We start from the raw sequence: 23,909 nt of genomic DNA on the forward strand, positions 1-23,909 counted from the left end.
AGATAACTTCTTGTTTGCGTACAGGAATGCAACACGTGGTTACAAACCAAACCCCCGCCATGATGTTTTTCAATAGGAGCCTAAGATGCCGGCTGGATTTGGTCAAGCCAAACATCAGAAGGGACGTAGAGAACCAGCAATTTCAAAGCATGAATGAAAGGCCAACTAGAACCTTCCAGATAGGTCAACCAGTTTTGGCCCGGGACTACCGTACTGAGAAATGGCAGCTTGGAACTATTTGCACACAACTAGGACCGCTGATGTATACCGTGGATATTGGAGAAAGCATAATAAGGCGCCATGCTGACCAGATCATAGTCATCCGAAAAGGGACAACCTACACCACAACTCTATACGCCTAATGATGAAGCAGAGATACCCATAGTATCTACCTCTGATCCGGTGATACTGGAACCAGATGAACCCGACACTGGCATTGAAGCCGAATCGACCTTGCCAAAAGAACCTACTACACCACCGAGGCGTTGTCCGGACCGAGTCAGGAAGCCTCCAGAGAGACTGAATTTGTAATTGATTAACTTCAGCAAATGTGTATATTATTGTTCTTGTAAAAATGTTATTTAATGATTACTTAAAATGTTATGTACTATTTATCTAAAAGGGGAGGAATTGTAGTGTATGCACCTTTAAGAGGGACTATGTTTTTGAAGCCCCTGTATACTGTACCAGTAGTGACCACTCGGGTATATAAGCCTGTGTAGCGTCTTGTGCAGTTAGTTCACCTCCAGACTTTGTTCAGTAAACATTTGTTAAATCAACTCCTGCATTCCGTGTCTCCATTAACACACGGATCGAACATCTGGGATCTCAGAAAACACCACGAATATACAACTGGTGGATGTGACTGCTGTTTTACAATCATAATTCTCCATTTGTGTGTGTACCCATGCACGTGCGGCCATTGAAACTATCAATCAGCGGCCTTTCCTTTCCCCACTGTGGAAATGTAAAAGCGATTCAGTTAATTCAGTACCAGTTTGAGACTTTGTAAAATTCAGTACGTTGCTGTTTCACTAAAGCTGCCACTAGTGGAATAAACACACAACAGCAACAGAGGGGCAAGCACAATGTATGAGAAATGATTAGTGGTAACATAATAGGGAACACGAACGCCTTTTATAAACATATAAAGCATGAAAGAATAGTCCAAGGAAAGGTGGGGCCGATTAATGACCAAAAAGGCAATCATCTTGTGGAAGCCGAGGACACAGCTGAGGTAATAAATTAGCACTTTGCCTCTGTGAAGTAAGATATTAAAAATTGGCTTTAATAAGGTAAAACAAACCAGGATTCATCTGTAACACCAATATACAAAATGGAGGGAATAGGTTAATTCGTGCTCCGAGTTGAACAATAGAAGTCTGTAAAAGTTGTATAAACCCAGATAAGGTTTAAACAGGACTACGGGTTAACTGCTGAGAGATTAAAACTGTCAAAACAACCCCTTAGAAAGAGGGAGAGATATATGGGTTCGGCCACGTGAGTCGACACCTTTGCACTTAAGGGTTTGTTAGTGTGAAGCTCAACAGGGTTCTATTCTTTAAACTAACTAAAGTGTTTTTGCTCTGTAGAAATAATTCAAGAGAGAGACAGAAAGTCTGCGGATTGCCCGCTTTGGAAAGATCTACTATCTTAGAGAAATACTTAAAAAGACCAAGCCATCTGACAACAGCAAATGGACGATCGTAAAGTAATAAAGTTGAGGCCCCGGGTCATGAGAAAGTAACAGGACCAACTGATAACGAAATGTGAGATTTGTAAGCGACTGGAAGAATGGAATGTCACGGTTTTATAATTACAATTTAACTATAATTCTGTATATGCTAATAAGCTTATCCCCGCCTTTAGGGCAGGGCCTTAATTTTTGTATAACTGTGTGAACCTCAAGAGGTTCGGTGGAGTTGGAGCCTTGTGTTGGGACGCAAGAGCCACAGCTCCCCAGGCCTGAATAAACCGTTTTTACTTCAATTATTGGGTCTGTCTTTCTTACAACAAGCCAGTGTTGTCGACTTTGTATATCACTTAGTCCACACTTTGGGGGCTTACATCACTCTGCATTCACTAAAGCAGAGGATGCTGCCAATCGCACAGTAAAGGAGGAGCTGGTAGAGAAATTGGACAGGGTATAAATCGATTAGGACGATGTACTAAAACGGTTGATAAGGCTCAAATAGAAATGTCACCCGCTCTGCCACAATCTTCCAATCCTTGGATCTGAGAAAGGTGCCAGAGGACTGGAGGGCTGCAAACATTACTTCACTGTTCAAAAAAGGAGAGAGTGATGAACCAAATAACCACAGGCGACTCAGCTTAACATCGGTGTTGAGCAAACTCCTCGGGACAACATTTCCAAAACAAAATTAACTGTCACTTGGAAGAACATGGGTTAACTAGTGACAGCCAAAATGGATTTGTTTTAAAAGGCAAATCAAATCTGGCTGACTTGAATGAACGAATCGATGAAATAGGAGGGTTGATGAAGGTGGTGCAGTTGATGTTCTGTATATGGACTTTCAGAAGGCCTTTGATAAAGTACCTCATAATAGACTGGTTAACAAAATTGGAGCCAATGATATTAAAGGAGCAGTGGCAGCGTGGATACTAAATTGGTGAAGGGACAGAAAACAGACAGTAGTTGTGAACTGATATTGTTCACACTGGAGGGAAGTATACAGTGTCCCCAGGGGGCGGGATTAGGACCACTGCTCTTTTTGATATATTTCAATGACATGGACTTAGGTATACGGGGCATAATTTAAAAGTTTGTCAATGACACGAATCTCAGAAAAGTCGTAAACCGTGAGGAGGATAGCAGAAGACTTCAGGAGGAAATGGAGACACTGGTGAAATGGGCTGACACATGGCAGGTGAAATTTAATGCAGAGAAGTGTGAAATGCTGCATTATGGAGGGAAGAATGAGGCGATACAATTAAAACCAACTGGTACAATTTAAAGGGGTTGCAGGAACAGAAAAACTTGGAGGTATAGATACAGACATCTTTGACGGTGACAGGACAGGACGATAAGGCTTTTAGAAACGTATATGGGAGCATTGGCTTTATAAATAGAGGCACAGGAACATAGGAACAGGAGTACGCCACTCATTCGTTCCAGCTTGTTCCTCCATTCAATTCGATCATGACTGAGCTGTATCTTAACTCCATCTACCCGGCTTGCTTCTGTAAGGTCAATCATGCTTGACTAATCTACTGGAAATTTTTGAGGATGTAACTGGTAGAATAGAGAAGGAAGAACCGGTGGATGTGGTGCATTTGGACTTTCAGAAGGCTTTCGATAAGGTCCGCATAAGAGATTGGTGTGCAAAGTTAAAGCACATGGCATTGGGGGTACGGTACTGACTTGGACAAAGAACTGGCTGGCAGACAGGAAGCAAAGAGTTGGTATAAACAGGTCTTTTTCCGAGTGGCAGGCAGTGACTAGTGGGGTACCGCAGGGATAGGTGCTAGGACCCCAGCTATTCCAAGATTCAACACCAGCTGAGTGAAGACATTTCTCATCTCAGCCCTAAATGGCTTACCCATTATCCTTAGGCTGTGACCCCTGGTTCTGGACTCCCCCGCCATCGGGGACATCCTTCCTGCATCTAGTCTGTCTAGTCCTTAGACTTTTATAAGTTTCAATGAGATCCCCTCTCATTCTTCTAAACTTCTAAAGTCCGTGTGGTGAAGGTACTCCCACAGTGCTGTCACGGGGGGGGGGGGGGGGGGGGGGGGGCGGGGGGGGGGGGGGGAGTTCCAGGATTTTGACCCAGCAACGATGAAGGATCGGCGATATATTTCTAAGTCAGGATGATGTGTGACTTGGAGGGTAATTGGAGGTGGCGGTGTTCCCATGCACCTGCTGCCCTTGTCCTTCTAGGTGGAAGAGGTCGCAGGTTTGGGAGGTGCTGCCGAAGAAGCCTTGGCGAGTTGCTGCAGTGCATCTTGTAGATGGTACACACTGCAGCCACGGTACACCGGTGGTGGAGGGAGTGAATGTTTAAGGTGGTGGATGGAGTGCCAATCAAACGGGCTGCTTTGTCCTGGATGGTGTCGAGCTTCTTGAGTGTTGTTGGAGCTGCACTCATCCAGGCAAGTGGAGAATATTCCATCACACTCCTTACTTGTGCCTTGTAGATGGTGGAAAGGCTTTGGGGAGTCAGGAGGTGAGACACTCGCCACATAATACCTAGCTTCTGACCTGCTCTTGTTGCCATAGTTTTTATGTGGCTGGTCCAGTTAGTTTTCTGGTCAATGGTGACCCCCCAGGATGTTGATAGTGGGGGTTTCAGCGATGGTAATACCATTGAATATCAGGGGAGGTGGTTCAACTCTCGCTTGTTTGTGTTAGTCGTTGCCTGGCACTTCTGTAGCGCAAATGTTACCTGCCACCTATCAGCCCAAGCCTGAACATCGTCCAAGTCTTGTTGCATGCGGGCATGGACTGCTTCATTATCTGAGGAGTTGTGAATGGCACTGAACACTTTGCAGTCATCAGCGAACATCCCCATTTCTGACCTTATGTTGGAGGGAAGATCATTGATGAAGCAGCTGAAGATGGTTGGGCCTAGGACGCTGCCCTGAGGAACTTCTGCCACAATGTCCTGGGGCTGTGATGATTGCCCTTCAACCACAACCATCTTCCTTTGTTCTAGGTATAACTCCAGCCAGTGGAGCGTTTCACCCCCCCAATTCCCATTGTCTTCAGTTTTACTAGGGCTCCTTGATGCCACACTCGGTCAAATGTTGCCTTGATGTCAAGGGTAGTCACTCTCACCTCACCTCTGGAATTCAGCTCCTTTGTCCATGTTTGGACCAAGACTGTAATGAGGTCGGGAGCCGAGTGGTCCTGGTGGAACCCAAACTGGGCATCACTCACCAGGTTATTGGTGAATAAGTGCCTCTTGATAGCACTGTCGACGACACCTTCCATCACTTTGCTGATCATTGAGGGTAGACTGATGGGGCGGTAATTGGCCAGGTTGGATTTGTCCTGCTTTTAGTGGACCGGGCACACCTGGGCAGTTTTCCACATTGTCGGATAGATGCCAGTGTTGTAGCTGTACTGGAACAGCTTGGCTAGAGGCACGGCTAGTTCTGGAGCACAAGTCTTCAGCACAACAGCTGGGATGTTGTCGGGGCCCATACCCTTTCCTGTATCCAGTGCAGGCAGCCATTTCTTGATATCACGTGTGAATGGTATGTTTAAATCTGAGACACTGATTGGGTACAAGGAGGGAACAGATTTCCTGGCAGGGGCAAAGACCATGTCTTGGGTCTTACCAATGTTTAATTGGAGAAATGTGCAGCTAATCACAGATGGATGTCGGATAAGCAGCGTGAGAAAGCAGAGTCAGTGGCGGGTTCGAGAGAGCTGGTGGAGATGTGGAGCAGAGTGGGGTCAGGGTACATGTGAAAGCCGACCACTTGTCTTCGGCTGTCTCTAAGGGGTAGCACGGAGATGAGAAACAGGAGGGGGCGAGGGGCGATCAATGGGGGACTCCAGTGTTAACAGTGCGGGAGCGGGAAGAGAAGCCATTGATGGAGATTCTCTGGCTACGACTGGGTAGGTAAAAGTGGAACCAAGTGAGGGCAGTCACAGAATCACAGAAACCCCACAGAGCAGATAGAGGCCATTTCGGCCCATCGAGCCTGCACCGACACATATCCCACCCAATCCCCGTAACCCCTACACCAACACATATCCCACTCTATCCCCGTAACCCCACGTATTTAATCCCCCTAACACTAAGGGTCAATTTATCATAGCCAATCAACCTAACCCGCACATCTTTGGACTGTGGGAGGAAACCGGAGCACCCGGAGGAAACCCTAACCCTGAGCTGGACAACGGGGGAGAGGCCTTGGAGGGTGTCGTGCTCGACCGTGTAAAAGACGGCAGAGGTCGAGAAGAATGAGGAGGGATCGTTTACCATGGTCACAGTCTCAGAATGTGTCGATTGGGACTTTGGTTGCTGCCATTTCAGTGCTGTGGCAGGAGCAGAAACCTGATTGGAGAGATTCAAACATGAGGCTGTGAAAAAGATGGGCAGAAATTCGGGAGGCGGCAAAACATTGAGGAAAGGGAGGCTGGAGATGGAGATGCACCTGCCTGACTCTTCACCCACGTGGCAAACGGGACGAGTCTCTGATCAAACCCTCTTCTGTGAAATACACAAACCTTATTTGTGATTCAATGTTATAGAAACAGTTAAACTCATTTCACTTTTACAGAATATTCCACGTGCTCTGGCTGGGCGACTGGAATCTCCCAGTTCCACCGGAGGAGTTTGCTTGTTGCACGTTACAGAATTAGAGCAAAGCTTCTGATGTTCTCTTTATACCAAACTGTCTCAGAAAATGCGGCATCGTCACCTCCTGTTTTACATGGAATTAACAGCAGAGAAACAAGCTATTCAGCCCAAGTGGTCTGTGCCACTTGATGGTCCACACGAGCCTGCTGCCAGCACTCTTCATCTAACCCCATCAGCATAACCTGAGATTCCTTTCTCCCTCATGCATTTATAATGGGGAACAAAGAAATGGAAGACCAATTAAATACATACTTTGGTTCTGTCTTCACAAAGGAGGACACATTGAAACTTATAAAATTCTAACAAGACTAGACAGACTAGATGCAGGAAGGATGTTCCTGATGGTGGGGGAGTCCAGAACCAGGGGTCACAGTCTAAGGATAAGGGGTAAGCCATTTAGGACTGAGATGAGGAGGAATTTCTTCACCCAGAGAGTGGTGAACCTGTGGAATTCTCTACCACAGAAGGCAGTTGAGGCCAATTCATTAAATATATTCAAGGAGTTAGATATAGTTCTAAAGGCTAAAGGGATCAAGGGATATGGGGAGAAGGCAGGGACAGTGTACTGAAATTGGATGATCATCCATGATCTAATTGAACGGCGGAGCAGGCTCGAGGGGCCGAATGGCCTTCTCCTGCTCCTATCTTCTATGTTTCTATCAAACACCTCATTCAATGCATATTTTACTTGCAGTGAGGCTCAGCAACATGGAACTTACCTTCTGACCGATCCTGTACAATTCAAGTGATGTTGTTCCTCTGTCCCCCCACGGGCACAGCACCCCCTCCCCCAAACTGGCTCAGCTCCCCGCCACCTCACTGACCCAGATACCCGCCCCCTACGGCCCAGCACTCCGCACCGCCCCAACACTGGCCCAGGCCTCCGCCCCCTCACTGGCCTAGGCCCCCGCCACCTCACTGGCCTAGGCCCCCGCTCTCCCCCACTGGCCCAGGCCTCCGCCCCCCACACACACTGGCCCAGCCCCCTGCCACCTCACTGGCCTAGGCCCCCACTCTCCCCCACTGGCCCAGGCCTCCGCCCCCTCACTGGCCTAGGCCCATGCTCTCCCCCACTGGCCCAGGCCTCTGCCCCCCCCCACACCCACTGGCTCAGCCCCCCGCCCCCCGCCCCCCACCCTAACTAAAGAAGTTATGGATAGCATTAGATTGAAAGAAGAAGCTTATAATGTTGCAAAGAATAATAGTAAGCCCGAGGACTGGGGGAAGATTCAAAAACCAGCAAAGGTTGACCAAAACATTGATAAGGGAAAAATACAATGAGAGAAAACTAGCAAGAAATATAAAAGCAGATTGTAAGAGCTTCTACAAGTATGTAAAAAGGAAGAGAGTAGTAAAACTAAACATTGGTCTCTTGGAGGCGGAGACAGGAGAAATTATGGGGAATAAGGAAATGGCAGAAACGTTAAACAAATATTTTGTATCTGTCTTCACAGTAGAAGACACAAAAAGCAGACTAAAAATGGTGGGGAACCAAGGGTAGGAACTTAAGGTAATTAATACAAGTCGAGAAAAAGTACTAGAGAAATTAATGGGACTAAAAGCCGACAAATCCCCTGGACCCAATGACATACATTCTAGTGTTCGAAAAGAGGTGGCTGAAGAGATAGTGGATGCATTGGTTTTGATCTTCCAAAATTCCCTAGATTCTAGAACGATCCCAGCGGATTGGAAGGTCGCAAATGTAACACCGCTATTCAAGAAAGGAGGGAGAGGGAAAACGGAACAACAGGCCAGTCATTCGGAAAATGCTGGAATCGATTGTTAAGCAAGTTGTATCAGGGCACTTAAAAATCATAACATGATTAAGCAAAGTCAACATGGTTTTATGAAAGGCAAATCGTGTATGACAAATTAATTAGAGTTTTTTGAGGATGTAACTAGCAGGGTAGATAAAGGGGAACCAGTGGATGTAGTATATTTGGGTTTCCAAAAGGCATTTGATAAGGTGCCACATAAAAGGTTATTACACAAGATTAGGGCTCATGGGGTTGGGGATAATAAAGCAGCATGGATAGAGGATTGGTTAACGGACAGAAAACAGAGTCGGGATAAACAGATCTTTTTCAGGTTGGCAGGCTGTAACTAGTGGGGTGCCGCAAGGATCAGTATTGGAGCCTCAGCTATTGACAATCTATATTAATGACCTCGATGAAGGGACCGAGTGAAATGTATCCAAGTTTGCTGATGATACAAATCTAGGTGGGACAGTAAGCTGTGAGGGGAACACAGAGTCTGCAAAGGGATATAGATAGACTGAGTGAGTGGGCAGTAAGGTGGCAGATGCAGTATAATGTAGGGAAATGTGAGGAAGAAAAACAGAATACTTTTTAAATGGTGAGAATCTTTCAAATGTTGGTGATCAGAGATTTGGGTGTCCTCATGCAAGAAACACAGAAAACCAGCATGCAGGTACAGCAAGCAGTGAGGAAGGCAAATGGCATGTTGGCCTTTATTGCAAGGGGGTTGGAGTATAAGAGTAAGGAAGTCTTGCTACAATTGTACAGGGCCTTGGTGAGACCACACCTGGAGTACTGTGCACAGTTTTGGTCTCCTTATCTAAGGATATACTTGCCTTGGAGGCGGTGCAACGAAGGTTCACTGGATTGATTTCTGGGATGAGAGGACTGTCCGATGATGAGAGATTGTGTAGAATGGGCCGATACTCTCTGGGGTTTAGAAGAATGAGGTGTGATCTCATTGAAACATATAAGATTCTGAAGGGGATTGACAGGGTAGATGCCGAGAGGTTGTTCCACCTGGCTGGAGTGTCGAGAACTAGGGGGCATAGTCTCAGGATAAGTGGTCGGTCATTTAAGACTGAGGTGAGGAGGAATTTCTTTACTCAGAGGGTTGTGACTCTTTGGAATTCTCTGCCCCAGAGTGCTGCGAATGCTGAGTCATTGAGTATATTCAAGGCTGAGATAGATAGATTTTTGGACTCTAGGGGAATCCAGGGATATGGATACCGGGCAGGAGAGTGGAGTTGAGGTCGATGATCAGCCATGATCGTATTGAATGGTGGAACAGGCTCTAGGGGCTGTGTGGCAGACTTCTGCTCCTACTTATTACGTAATAACGCTGTGCTCAGCATGCACTATCTGACAATACTCCATATCTGCTGGTCACAGGCTATAGGTTTGTCTCTGAATCGTGTTCAATGAATTGATTTTAATTAGTTTCACTGTTCAATCTTTCCCCTTGATTTGTCACCAGATCTGAAATATTTTAACACTGAGATCTGAAGGTGTCGGTGTGTGTTCAGCCCCACCTAACAAACAGACACGTGTCCATCTGCTGGGCTCTGCTCCAGAATCACCTCTTAGATCAAACCCCTTTACTTTAAAACATACACAAGATTCACTGTGACTGTGTGTTTAGAGACAGAAACTGATCTCACTTCACATCCCATTGCACGGCCTCATGCTGGATAATTGTGCTCGGTGGTCAGACACTCCCACTCTCACTCTCACCAAGACCTGCCTCATTTTGTAACCTGTGTGTACTGTCTGCAGGACCAGTGTGTATCTGAGTCAATGGGACTCTCTCTGACCTTTCTCCCCTGTCCATCTCCAGGACCGGTGTGTATCTGAGTCAATGGGGCTCTCCCTGACCTTTCTCCCCAGTCCATCTCCAGGACCAGTGTGTATCTGAGTCAATGGGACTCTCTGACCTTTCTCCCCAGTCCATCGACAGGACCAGTGTGGATCTGAGTCAATGGGACTCTCTCTTACCTTTCGCCCCAGTCCACCGATGGAAGCTCTTTGAATCGGAAGAGTTCTCTCTGGTTGGTGCTCACAATCCTGTGCTGGTTCACCTACTGTTGTTCCTCAGTCTACAATCCCTGTTTACTTCGAGCTGAGCACCTTCCTCAATCACGCCATCATTCACCGGGAGATCTAATTGCGGCAGAGCAGAAAATAAGAACAATATTGAAAGCGTGAAATAATGTAATGTAGACTTTTAATCTGCTTATTAAAATTCAATTTCAAGGTCGAGTATTTGTTTGATTTTGTCCCTTTCCTCAGATCCCCAGTTCCGGGGCTGTGTGTTTAGTTTGGAGATTTTCCTCACAGTAAATTTCCACCCTCCTGAGACTCCCCCATTTACACTGCTCTGGGCAGAAATGCGCCATTTCCTGTCCAAACTGCTGATGAACCCACCGCGCCCTCCGCCCCCGGACCAGCCCCTGTATTGTGAGCCGGTCCAGCTCATTCCCCAGGGTCTGATGAACCCACCGCGCCCTCCACCCCCAGACCAGCCCCTGTATTGTGAGCCGCTTCAGCTCATTCCCCGGGACCTGATGAACCCACCACGCCCTGCACCACCGGACCAGCCCCTGTATTGTGAGCCGGTTCAACTCATTCCCCGGGACCTGATGAACCCACCGCGCCCTCCACCCCCGGACCAGCCCCTGTATCGTGAGCCAGTTCAACTCATTCCCCGGGACCTGATGAACCCACCGCGCCGCCCTCCACCCCCGGACCAGCCCCTGTATTGTGAGCCGGTTCAGCTCATGTCCTGGGACCTGATGGACCCACCGCACCCTCCACCCCCGGACCAGCCCCTGTATTGTGAGCCGGTTCAGCTCATTCCCCGGGACCTGATGAACCCACCACGCCCTCCACCCCTAGACAAGCCCCTGTATTGTGAGCTGCTTCAGCTCATTCCCCAGCACCCGATGAACCCACCACGCCCTCCACCCCCGGACCAGCTCCTGTATTGTGAGCCGGTTCAGCTCATTCCCCGGGACCTGATGAACCCACCGCGCCCTCCACCCCCGGACCAGCCCCTGTATTGTGAGCCGGTCCAGCTCATTCCCCGGGGAGTTACTAACCGGAGCTGTGATCCTGTGAATCCCCACCCTCCGTGTGATATAAAAAATTAGAACCGAGACTTCCGCATTCTCACTGCTGTAGACAGAAATCCGCCATTTTCTGAGCGGAGTTACTGACCGGAGCGGTGACCCTCCCTCGCTGTGATCCAAACTCCGGGCTGAGCAGCCGCTGTCGGGCCGAGTGCTGAATGGAGCAGAGTTCCCTCAGTCACAGAGCGCGGCACCCGTAACCTGGGCAATGACCCTGTTTCTGACCCTCACTCATCGATCAACCCGGCCCGGCACCAGAAGCAAACTGAGCCGGACCGGCAATCCCCGGAATGACGGCAGCGAGCAACACTGCGCCTGCGTCAGAGAGGGAGAGGTACTGCGCCTGCGTCAGAGAGCGAGAGAGCGAGCGAGAGGGGGAGGGGTACTGCGCCTGCGTCAGAGAGAGAGCGGTACTGCGCCTGCGTCAGACAGAGCGCGCGAGAGAGAGAGAGAGCGAGAGAGCGGTACAGCGCCTGCGTCAGAGAGCGGCACTACGCCTGCGTCTGAGACAGAGCGGCACTGCGCCTGCGTCAGAGGGAGCGCGAGACTGCGCCTGCGCGGGAAGGCAAGGGAGCGGTACTGCGCCTGCGCGGGAAGGCAATGCAACTCTGATATTTCACAGAATCACAGAAACCCCACAGTGCAGATAGAAGCCATTTCGGCCCATCGAGCCTGCACCGACACATATCCCACCCGATCCCCGTAACCCCTACACCAATACATATCCCACCCTATCCCCGTAACCCCACGTATTTAATCCCCCTAACACTAAGGGTCAATTTATCATAGCCAATCAACCTAACCCACACATCTTTGGACTGTGGGAGGAAACCGGAGCACCCAGAGGAAACCCACGCAAACACGGGGAGAATGTCTGTGTGGAGTTTGCACAGTCACCCGAGGCCGGATTCGAACCCGGGCCCCTGGCGCTGTGAGGCAACAGTGCTAACCACTATGCCACCGTTTCAGAAATAACAACAGAAAATGCTGGAAATACTCAGCAGGCCAGGCAACATCCGTGGAGAGAGAAACAGAGTTAATGTTTCAGGTCTGGGACCCTTCATCAGAACTGGAAAAAGCTGGAGATGTAACATATTAAGCAGGCGCAGAGATGGCCAGGGGAGGAAGTTATTGAAAAAACACCCTGTACTATTGAAAGAGGCAGGAAAGATAAAATGTTGCAAATGGGAATGGCAAAAATCATACTGCATGAAAAATGGGGGCAGGGATAATTATCTGAAATTGTTGAACTCGATGTTGAGTCCGGCAGGCTGCAAAGTGCCCAATCAAAAGATGAGGTGCTGTTCCTCGAGCTTACGCTGAATTTCATTGGAACAATGCAATAGCCCGAGGACAGAGAGATCAGAGTGGGAGTGAAGCGGAGAATTAAAGTGATAGGCAACCGGAAGCTCAAGGTCACCGTTACAGACTGAACGGAGGTGTTCCGCAAAGCGGTCGCCCAATCTGCGTTTGGTCTCCCCAATGTAGAGGAGACCGCATCATGAGCAGCGAATGCAGTATATTAAATTGCAAGAAGTACAAGTAAATCACAGTTTCACCTGGAAGGGGTGTTTGGGGCCCTGGACAGTGGGAAGGGAGGAGGTAAAAGGGCATGTGTTGCATCTCCTGCGCTTGCACGAGAAGGTGCCAGGTGAAGGAGAAGGGCTGTTGGGGGTGATTGAGGAGTGGACCAGGGTGTCGCGGAGGGAGTGGTCCCTTCGGAATGCTGAAAGGGGAGGTGAGGGGAAGATGTGTTTGGTGGTGGGATCACGTTGGAGGTGGCAGAAATGGCAGAGGATGATCCGTTGAATGTGGAGGCTGGTGGGGTGAAAGGTGAGGACAAGGGGAACCCTATCATGGTTCTGGGAGGGAGGGGAAGGGGTGTGAGCAGAAGTGCGGGAAACAGAACGGACACGGTCAAGGGCCATGTCAACCACAGTAGAGGGGAATCCTCGGTTGAGGAAAAAGGAAGACATGTCGGAAGCACTAGTATGGATGGTGGCATCGTCAGAACAGACGCGGTGGAGACGGAGAAACTGGGAGAATGGAATAGAGTCCTTACAGGAAGCGGGGTGGGAGGAAGTGTAGTTCAGGTAGCTGTGGGAGTCAGTGGGCTTGTAGTGGATGTTTGTTGAAAGCCAATCGCCAGAAATGGAGACGGAGAAGTCAAGGAAGGGAAGAGTCGGAGATGGACCATGTGAAGGTGAGGGAAGGGTGGAAATTGGAAGTAAAGTGAATGAACTTATCTAGTTCAGGGCGAGAGTAGGAAACGGCACCAATACAGTCATCGATGTACCGCAAAAAGAGGTGAGGGAGAGGACCCGAGTAGGACTGAAACAAAGAATGTTCCACATATCCCATGAACAGGCAGGCATAGCTAGGGCCCATGCGGGTTCCCATAGCAACACCTTTAATTTGGAGGAAGTGAGTGGAGTCAAAGGAGAAGTTGTTCAATGTGAGAACAAGTTCAGCCAGGCAGAGGAGGGTGGTGGTGGATGGGGACTGGTTGGGCCTCTGTTCAAGGAAGAAACGGAGCGCCCGAAGGCCGTCCTGGTGGGGGATGGAGGTGTAGAGGGATTGGACGTCCATGGTGAAAAGGAAGCAGTTGGGGCCAGGAAACTGGAAATTGTTAAAGTGACGAAGGGCATCGGAAGAGTCGCGAATGTTGGTGGGAAGAGATTGGACAAGGGGAGAAAAAAGAGTCGAGATAGGAAGAGATAAGTTCCGTGGGGCAAGAACAGGCTGAAACGATGGGACTACCAGGGCAGTCCTGTTTGTGGATCTTGGGAAGGAGGTAGAAGCGGGCTGTGCGGGGTTGGGGGACTATGAGGTTGGTGGCCATGGAGGGAAGATCTCCAGAGGAGATGAGGTCAGTGACACGCTTGAAAACAATGGCTTGATGTTTGCTAGTGGGGTCATGGTCCAGGCGGAGGTAGGAGGAGGTGTTGGAGAGTTGGCGTTCAGGTTCCGCACGGTAGAGGTTGGTTCGCCAAACAACAACAGCACCACCCTTATCAGCAGGTTTAATGATAATGTTAGGGTTGGATTGGAGCGAACGGAGTGCTGCAAGTTCAGAGGGAGGTAGGTTGGAGTGAGTGAGGGGAGCAGAGAAATGGAGACGGCCGACGTCACGTCGGCAGTTAGCAATGATAAGATCTAGAGAGGGTAAGAGGCCATTCCCATTTGCAATATTTTATCTTTCCTGCCTCTTTCAATAGTACGGGGTGTTCTTTCAATTCCTTCCTCCCCTCCTAACCGCCCCCCCCACCCCTGTCTCTGCACCTGCTTAATATCTGTTACATCTCCAGTTTTTTCCAGTTCTGATGAAGGGTCCCAGACCTGAAACGTTAACTCTGTTTCTCTCTCCACGGATGCTGCCTGGCCTGCTGAGTATTTCCAGCATTTTCTGTTGTTATTTCTGATATTTCAGTACGATAGCAAAATACTGCAGATGCTGGAAATCCGAAACAACTGAAAATGCTGGAAAAACTCAGCAGGCCAGGCAACATCCGTGGAGAGAACAAACAGAGTTGACGTTTCGGGTCTAACCCTTTCTCAAAACTGGAAAGGAAATGAAACAGATCTCCCACATGGCAGCTGTCTCCCATTCTGCCAGAACATCTCACACCTAATCTGGAGCCGTCTTTTGTCTCCACTCGTCCTATCACCATCGCGTCTCGTTTTGAATACCTCTTAATGTCTCTTCACTTCTTTTGTTCTCTCCCAGCACTGCCTTTCGATCTATTTCCTTTCCAGTTTTGAAAAAGGGTTCGACCCGAAACGTTGACTCTGTTTTTTCTCTCCACGGATGTTGCCTGGCCTGCTGAGTTTTTCCAGCATTTCCTGTTGTTGTTTCTGATATTTCAGGCTGACTGTGACATCACTGCGCCTGCGTGATAATCCCCCTCCGCCTCCCGGTGTGAAAGCCGGGCTGGAGTTTGCTGAGCGGAGGGTCGCTGTCGCTGCCTCTCGCGGTCTAGTTTCTCCTTGGAGAGGGAGCAGGCTTTTAATTCATCACAACTCAATCTCCATGGCTTTGCTCAGACTGAGGCAGAGGGACTGGGATGTCTTTTCACTGCGCTCCTGGGAAAAGGTGGACAGCGGGAATGTTCACTACATCGCCCCCAGTGGTGGGAGGAATACAACTGAACATAGCGACAGGAGGAGGCCATTCAGCCCCTTCAGACTGTTCCACCATTCAAGGATCATGGCTGATCTGGGTCTTCACTCAATGCATGCGCTGTAGTTCATTAACCCTTAATGCCTAACAAACATCTACTAATCTCAGTTTGGACATTTTCAATTGACCGAGCCGCAACAGCTTTTAGGGGGAGAGAGTTCCAGTTTTCCACAACCCTTTTTGTGAAGAAATACTTTGACATCATTAGAGCTTAGCTCTAATTTGAAGGTTCTGCCTCATTGTTCAAGACTCCTCCACCAGAGGAAATAATTTCTGTCTATCCACCCTACCGAATCCTTTAATCATCTTAAAAACCTCAATTAGATCACCACTTCATCTTCTGGGGAATACAAAACCTAGTCTACGCAACCTGTCCTCATAATTGAACACTTTTATCTCTGCTGTCATTCCAATGAACCTGTGCAGCATCCTCTCCAAGACCAATATATCTTACGAGGGAGCAGTGCCCAAAACCGAATAACGTGGAACAATATTCTCTATACAAAATGTATTGAAACACGTGTTATCAGATTTAGAACAAAGCGTTAATAAATCATAGCAAGAGGAGGTATTACGAAATATATGTATCTATATAACCTACTGCTCAGAAACAACTGGTTCCGACTCCTAGACTACCGAATACATAGACTGCAGTTTACACTGAAGTTTCACAGTCCTTCGGATATAAATTGGAGCCAAGGCCCCTTGTGCTGCGATCTAGAAATAGAGGAACTCGATTGCCGAAAATAACTGAACACGGAAATAACAAAACCAACATCACATGTTCGGAGTTTAGTTCAGAACATTAACCCTGAACATTCAGCCAGTGTTTCTAACCATGAAGCTGCGATTCCAATAATGGATTTTTTACACCACCAGACCTGACACTGCGGATTTACTGAATCCACCGTCAGTTCCAGCTGTACAGAACATTAAGCAGCGCCACATCTACAGAAATACATCAATAAAAGTCACATTGTTGGAGATACACCCTGTGACTGCTGAAAATCAGATTGTCTTAAACCATCTAAATGTGTTACTGTTAACAGTAACCATTTAAATTACACAATATACTGAACTTGATGGCGAAATATCCGATCGTCGCCGTTGCACATCTGAAATGTTACAAAATTTCAGTAAAGGACAATTCTGGAAACTCCAGTCAGCCTTTGAAGAGCTGAAACATGGTGTTTTTAGGCTCCACGATAATCGGGGGACTGTGCTGAACGAGCAGGGAAAGGAATCTAGAAAATATCGGGACAAACACCTCTCTCAGTTTAATAAACAGAACCCTCGGCCAAGGAAGGGAGCTGGATCAGGTGACCACACAAAATAATAAACTGTTTGCAATTTTACAAATCTTTATTAAAATATAAGATTTATATATCATTTTATCACCAGTTTATGAAGAAATTAATCATGTAAATCAACTTCAATTGTGAAATCCAGCAAAAGAATCAGAGTAAATACATTTTCGTAAAACCCAGCATCCAGTTCAGAATTATAAGACTTTAGAGAGTTGGATAGGAAATATAATTGAATGTCTGTTATCACCTTAACAGGCAGTATAATACTGATATCATGGCCATCATAAAGGTCAGTTCTTTGAGTTGGTGCTGGGGGCGGGGAGATAGTTAAAGTCTACTGGCCTCGGCCTCAGACTGGAGTCACCTCTTAGATCAAATCCCTGTACTCTACAACACACAAGATTCAGTGTGACTGTGTGTTTAGAGACAGAAACTGATCTCACTTCACATCCTATTGCACGGCCTCATGCTGGATAATTGTGCTCAGTGGTCAGACTCTCCCAGTCCCATTCTCACCATTTCCTGCATTACCCTGTAACCTTTGTATACTGTCTACAGGACCAGTGTGTATCTGAGTCAATGGGACTCTGATCTATCTTCCCAGTCCATCTCCAGGACCAGCGTGTATCTGAGTCAGTGGGACTCTCCCTGACCTTTTTCCCCAGTATATCTCCAGGACTAGTGTGTATTTGAGTCAATGGGACTCTCTCTGACCTTTCTCCCCAGTATATCTCCAGGACCAGTGTGTATTTGAGTCAATGGGGCTCTCCCTGAACTTTCGCCCCAGTCCAGCTCCAGGACCAGTGTGTATCTGAGTCAGTGGGACTCTCCCTGACCTTTTTCCCCAGTATATCTCCAGGACTAGTGTGTATTTGAGTCAATGGGACTCTCTCTGACCTTTCTCCTCAGTATATCTCCAGGACCAGTGTGTATCTGAGTCAGTGGGACTCTCCCTGACCTTTCTCCCCAGTATATCTCCAGGACCAGTGTGTATTTGAGTCAATGGTTCTCTCTCTGACCTTTCTCCCCAGTCCATCTCCAGGACCAGTGTGTATCTGAGTCAATGGGACTCTCTCTGATCTTTCTCCCCAGTCCATCTCCAGGGCCAGTGTGTATCTGAGTCAATGGGACTCTCTGACCTTTCTCCCCCGTCCATCTCCAGGACCAGTGTGTATCTGAGTCAGTGGGACTCTCCCTGACCTTTCTCCCCAGTATATCTCCAGGACCAGTGTGTATCTGTGTCAATGGGGCTCTCCCTGAACTTTTGCCCAGTCCAGCTCCAGGACCAGTGTCTATCTGAGTCAGTGGGACTCTCTCTGACCTTTCTCCCCAGTCCATCTCCAGGAGCAGTGTGTATCTGCGTCAATGGGACTCTCTGACCTTTCTCCCCAGCCCATCTCCAGGACCAGTGTCTATCTGAGTCAATGGGACTCTCTCCGACCTTTCTCCCCAGTCCATCTCCAGGGCCAGTGTGTATCTGAGTCAATGGGACTCTCTGACCTTTCTCCCCCGTCCATCTCCAGGACCAGTGTGTATCTGTGTCAATGGGACTCTCGCTGACCTTTCTCCCCAGTGTATCTCCAGAACCAATGTGTATCTGAGTCAATGGGACTCTCTGACCTTTCTCCCCAGTCCATCTCCAGGACCAGTGTGTATCTGAGTCAATGAGACTCTCTCTGACCTTTCTCCCCAGTCGATCTCTAGAAGCTCTTTGAATCGCAAGGGTTCTCTCTGGTTGGTGCTCTCACAATCCTGTGCTATTTCACCTGCTGTTGTTCCTCAGTCTACAATCCATGTTTACGCCAGCTGTGGACCTTTCTCAATTACTCCGTCACTTCCCGGGAGATCTAATTACCACAGAACAGAAAATGAGAACAATATTGATGTTGTGAAGTGGATTGTAGTGTACAATTTTCCTCCAATTTTTCAGAGAAGTAAAAGTTCAGGGCCGAGTATTTCTGTTTCATTTTCTCCATTTCCTCAGATCCTCGTCCTGCCCGCTTTGGCTTCTGAAAAATTACCAGAAATCTGGATGGAAATATACAATTTCTCTGTGCTTTAGAGCAACCGGCGTTATCTGATCTCACTGGGCCCATCCTCCCCGGTTACACACTGTCTGATCTCACTGGGCCCATCCTCCCTGGGTTACACACTATCTGATCACACTGGGCCCATCCTCCCCGGGTTACATACTGTCTGATCTCACTGGGCCCATCCTCCCCGGGTTACACACTGTCTGATCTCACTGGGCCAATCCTCCCCGGGTTACACACTGTCTGATCTCACTGGGCCCATCCTCCCTGGGTTACACACTGTCTGATCTCACTGGGCCCATCCTCCCCGGGCTACACACTATCTGATCACACTGGGCCCATCCTCCCCGGGTTACACACTGTCTGATCTCACTGGGCCCATCCTCCCCGGGTTACACACTATCTGATCACACTGGGCCCATCCTCCCCGGGTTACACACTGTCTGATCTCAGTGGGCCCACCCTCCCCGGGTTACACACTATCTGATCACACTGGGCCCATCCTCCCCGGGTTACACACTGTCTGATCTCACTGGGCCCATCCTCCCTGGGTTACACACTGTCTGATCTCACTGGGCCCATCCTCCCAATGTTACACACTGTCTGATCTCATTGGGCCCATTCTCCCCGGGTTACACACTGTCTGATCTCACTGGGCCCATCCTCCCCGGGTTACACAGGCTATGTTCTTTAATAACTAATCGTTTTTATTAAGAACAGCTAGCTTTTGCTGGACACTTTGTTGAGCACATGTGGACTAGGTACTGTATCTGTAGAGGCAACCATCTTGACTGCTGCCTTGTGGGTTGCCTGGTGCATTGTGGGTAGCCCACTCTTATATACATACAGCACCACCTAGTGTACCATTCCAGAATGACAGGTTACTGATCATTACATCCCCCTTTCTTTGAGCTTAAACAAAATCAGTATCAATCAATATCAATCAATCATAGCATCATGAACATCTTCAACAGTCAATACATTTTCAATGTACTTTTCTTTTTAATCAAAGATTAAGTCTATCAGGGTTTTTTACTTCACGTGTGGATCTTCTCAGCACAGGTAAGTCTGATGTGTTTTCATGAGAGCCTGTATGTGTATTTGTGTTAGATTGTTTTGGTGGTGAGTGACAAGATTCAGTTGCGGCATTGTCATCGATTTGCTCTTCGATAGTCTCCTGTGTTTTTAGGAGGGAACGGTGGTTCCTCCTGAGAATCTGTCCTTCCTCAGTTCTAACAGTGTATGACCTTCGTCCTACTTCCTCAAGAACTGTATCTTTCCTGTTCCATGCATCTGGATCTTCAATCCTGACAACATCATCCCTTGTCAATGGTTTCAGAGTTTTGGATGACTTGTCATAGTATGATTTCTGTTTCAGCTTTAACAGTTGAAGTAACTGTCTCAGTTCCTTACTCTGCTTTTCTTTTGCACAGCAGGGTAGCGTGGTACGCAACTTGTGACCCATTAGGCGTTCAGCAGGTGAAGAACCAGAGTCTAAAGGTGAGGCTCGGTAGCTCAGCAGGGCGAGATAAGGATCAGACTTGCTTTCTGTCGCTTTCTTCAGTAGCTGCTTGAGAACTTGAACACCTTTCTCTGCCTTACCATTCGACTGAGCATACAAAGGACTGGATGTGATGTGTTGAAAGTCATAATGTGCTGCAAACTGTTATAGAGTCATAGAGTCATAGAGTTTTACAGCACAGAAAGAGGCCCTTCGGCCCATCGTGTCTGCACCGCCCATCCATCCCTGTCCAGTCTAATCCCATTTTCCAGCATTTGGTCCATAGCCTTGTATGCAATGGCATTTCAAGTGCTCATCCAAATGCTTCTTGAATGTTGTGAGGGTTCCTGCCTCTTCCACCCTTTTAGGCATTGAGTTCCACATTCCAACCACCCTCTGGGTGAAAAAGTTCCTCCTCAAATCCCCTCTAAATCTCCTGCCCCTTACCCTGAATCTATGCCCCCTTGTTATTGACCCCCCTACTAAGGGGAAAAGTTCCTCTTTGTCTACCCTATCTATGCCCCTCATCATTTTGTACACCTCAATCAGGTCCCCTCTCAGCCTTCTTTGCTCCAAGGAAAACAACCCCAGCCTGTTTAGTCTTTCTTCATAGCTGAGGCGCTCCATCCCAGGTAACATCCTGGTGAATCTTCTCTGCACCCTCTCCAAAGCAATCACATCCTTCCTATAGTGAGGCGACCAGAACTGCACACAGTACTCCAGCTGTGGCCTCACCAGCGTTTTGTACAGCTCCATCATAACCTCCCTGCTCTTATATTCTATGCCTCGGCTAATGAAGGCAAGTATCCCATATGCCTTTTTAACCACCTTATCTACTTGTTCCGCTGCCTTCAGAGATCTATGTACATGTACACCGAGATCCCTCTGACCCTCTGTACTTCCGAGGGTCCTACCACTCATTGTGTATTCCCTTGCCTTATTTGTCCATGCAAAATGCATCACCTCGCACTTTTCAGGGTTAAATTCCATTTGCCACTTTTCCGCCCATCTGACCAACCCGTCTATATCGTCCTGTAGCCTGAGGCTTTCCCCCTTGCAATTTACCACCCCACCAATTTTCGTGTCATCTGCAAACTTACTGATCATCCCTTTTACATTCTCATCCAAATCATTTATGTAGATCACAAACAACAAGGGACCCAGCACCGATCCCTGAGGTACCCCACAGGACACAGGCTTCCAGTCACAAAAGCAACCTTCGACCATCACCCTCTGCCTCCTGCCACTCAGCCAGTTTAGGATCCAACGCGCCAAGGCACCCTGGATCCCACGCGCCAAGGCACCCTGGATCCCATGGGCACTTACCTTCTTGACCAGTCTCCTATGCGGGACTTTGTCAAAAGCTTTACTGAAGTCCATGTAAACCACATCCACAGCATTTCCCTCATCCACCTCCCTAGTCACCCCCTCGAAAAATTCAATCAGATTTGTCAGACATGATTTACCCTTGACAAAGCCATGCTGACTATCCCCTATTAATCCTTGCCTCTCCAAGTGGAGACTAATTTTGTCCCTCAGAATTTTTTCCAATAATTTCCCTACCACAGATGTTAGGCTCACTGGCCTGTAATTCCCTGGTTTATCCCTGCTACCCTTCTTGTATAATGGTACTACATTAGCTGTTCTCCAGTCCTCTGGTACATCCCCTGTGGCCAGAGAGGTTCTGAAAATTTGGGTCAGAGCCCCCTCAGTAAGTTTGCAGATGACACGAACTCCTTACAGTTGAAGCACGGACCATTGTCGCTAACGGCAATCCTGGGAATTCCATGTCTGGCGAAGATGGATTTCACATGCATTATGACACTGCTTGCTGTGGTGATTGAGAGCAGCAGCATCTCAGGATAGTTAGAATAGTAGTTAATCACTATTAGATAGTCTTTACCATTTAAATGAATAAGGTCCATACCAACCTTTTGCCATGGTGCTGTTGGTATGTCAGCTACTATCATTGGTTCCTTTGCTTGTTTGTTTTGGTGTTTCTGACATGTCTCACATTTGCCTATCATGTTCTCAGTGTCCTTATTTATGTCAGGCCAATAAACAGTGTCTCTTGCTCTCCTTTTGCATTTTTCAATTCTGAGGTGTCCCTCATGAATCCTTTTGAGCATGTCTTGACGTAGAGCCTGTGGAATGACTATTCTGTTCTGTTTTAGTAATAGACCACTTGCGACACTCAATTCTGACCTTATGTGAAAATATTTTGGACAGGAACCTTTTGGCCAACCATGATGAATGTTCTCTATTACTGTTTGTAATACTGTATCTTTTACTGTTTCTTCTGCTATTTGCTTTGATTTTGTGTCTGACACGGGCAGCGCAGCAGTGACCATACTCACATGAACATCCACGTCTTCTTCAGTAGAGCTCACATGGTGGGTGCTCGGGATAGTGCATCTGCTAACACTATGTATTTGCCTGGTGTGTAGATCACACAGAATCACAGAATCACAGAAACCCCACAGTGCAGATAGAGGCCATTTCAGCCCATCGAGCCTGCACCGACACATATCCCACCCGATCCCCGTAACCCCTACACCAACACATATCCCACTCTATCCCCGTAACCCCACGTATTTAATCCCCCTAACACTAAGGGTCAATTTATCATAGCCAATCAACCTAACCCGCACATCAGTTCAAAGTCATTTCTTTGCAGCTTCATCATGAGTCGTTGAATCCTTGGAGACATCTCATTCAGGTTCTTTTTTATGATGGAAACCAGTGGGCTGTGGGCTGTCTCAACTGTGAAGGTGGGAAGTCCATATATGTAGCCATGAAACTTTTCTAGTCCAACTACCAAGCCTAGACATTCCTTTTCAATCTGGGCGTATCAACACTCAGTATCAGTCATAGGCCTGGAGGTATAGGCAACAGGCTTCCAATCTTCACCCTCTGCTTGTAGCAAGACCGCACCTAGGCCATCTTTTGATGCATCCATTGACACTTTGATTCTTTTTGTTGGGTCAAAGAAGGTGAGTACAGGTGTGGTTGTCAGCACTGTTTTGAGGTTTATCCACTCTTGTTCATGTCTTTCTGTCCATGCGAACTCATTTGTTTTACGTAGCAGGTCTCGCAAACAGGCTGTCATGGCTGACAAGTTAGGAATGAACTTTCCAATGAAGTTTATCATCCCCATGATGCGTAGCACTCCTTTTTTGTCAGTGGGTCGGGGCATTTTGAGTATGGCATTTACTTTTTCCATATCTGGCTCTATTCATTTACCAGATAGATTATCTCCTAGGAAAGTGACTTCCTGGACGCCAAACTGACACTTGGCTTTTTTGAGCTTTAGTGCATTCCGACGTATGCTCTGTAGCACTTTAGTCAGTCTCTCATTGTGTTCTTTCAATGTGGAGCCCCAGATGATGATATCATCAACATAGACCCGAACTCCTTCCAGACCTTCAATTATGTGTTCCATCGCTCTATGAAAGATTTCAGATGCAGATATTATCCCAAAAGGCATTCTGAGGAAACAATACCTGCCAAATGGTGTGTTGAAGGTACAGTATTTGGTGCTCTCTTCATCCAGTTTTAGTTGCCAAAATCCTTGTGAGGCATCGAGCTTTGTAAAGTATCTGGCACCTGACATTTCATTGGTGATTTCTTCTCGCTTGGGAATCTGGTAGTGTTCACGTTTTATGTTT

The 23,909-nt window shown here is 47.7% G+C and overlaps 1 protein-coding gene across 3 annotated transcripts in view; it reads right to left on the reverse strand.

Annotated features, from left to right (window-relative positions):
• Positions 1-11,502, reverse strand: part of LOC147089885 (NACHT, LRR and PYD domains-containing protein 3-like) — a 59,787-nt gene extending 48,285 nt beyond the window's left edge. For all 3 annotated transcript variants that reach the window (XM_085977188.1, XM_085977189.1, XM_085977191.1), the window contains exons 1-2: positions 11,309-11,502; positions 10,088-10,252 (exon numbers count right to left, since the gene is read on the reverse strand). The gene's annotated coding sequence lies outside the window, so the exon portion shown is untranslated. The remainder of the gene's footprint in view (positions 1-10,087; positions 10,253-11,308) is intronic.
• Positions 11,503-23,909: the final 12,407 nt, after the last annotated feature.

This window comes from Somniosus microcephalus, unplaced genomic scaffold, assembly GCF_052327205.1.
Source record: "Somniosus microcephalus isolate GS21.2 unplaced genomic scaffold, FLI_Smic_1.0 unresolved_chr4, whole genome shotgun sequence".
Classification (NCBI taxonomy): Eukaryota; Metazoa; Chordata; class Chondrichthyes; order Squaliformes; family Somniosidae; genus Somniosus; species Somniosus microcephalus.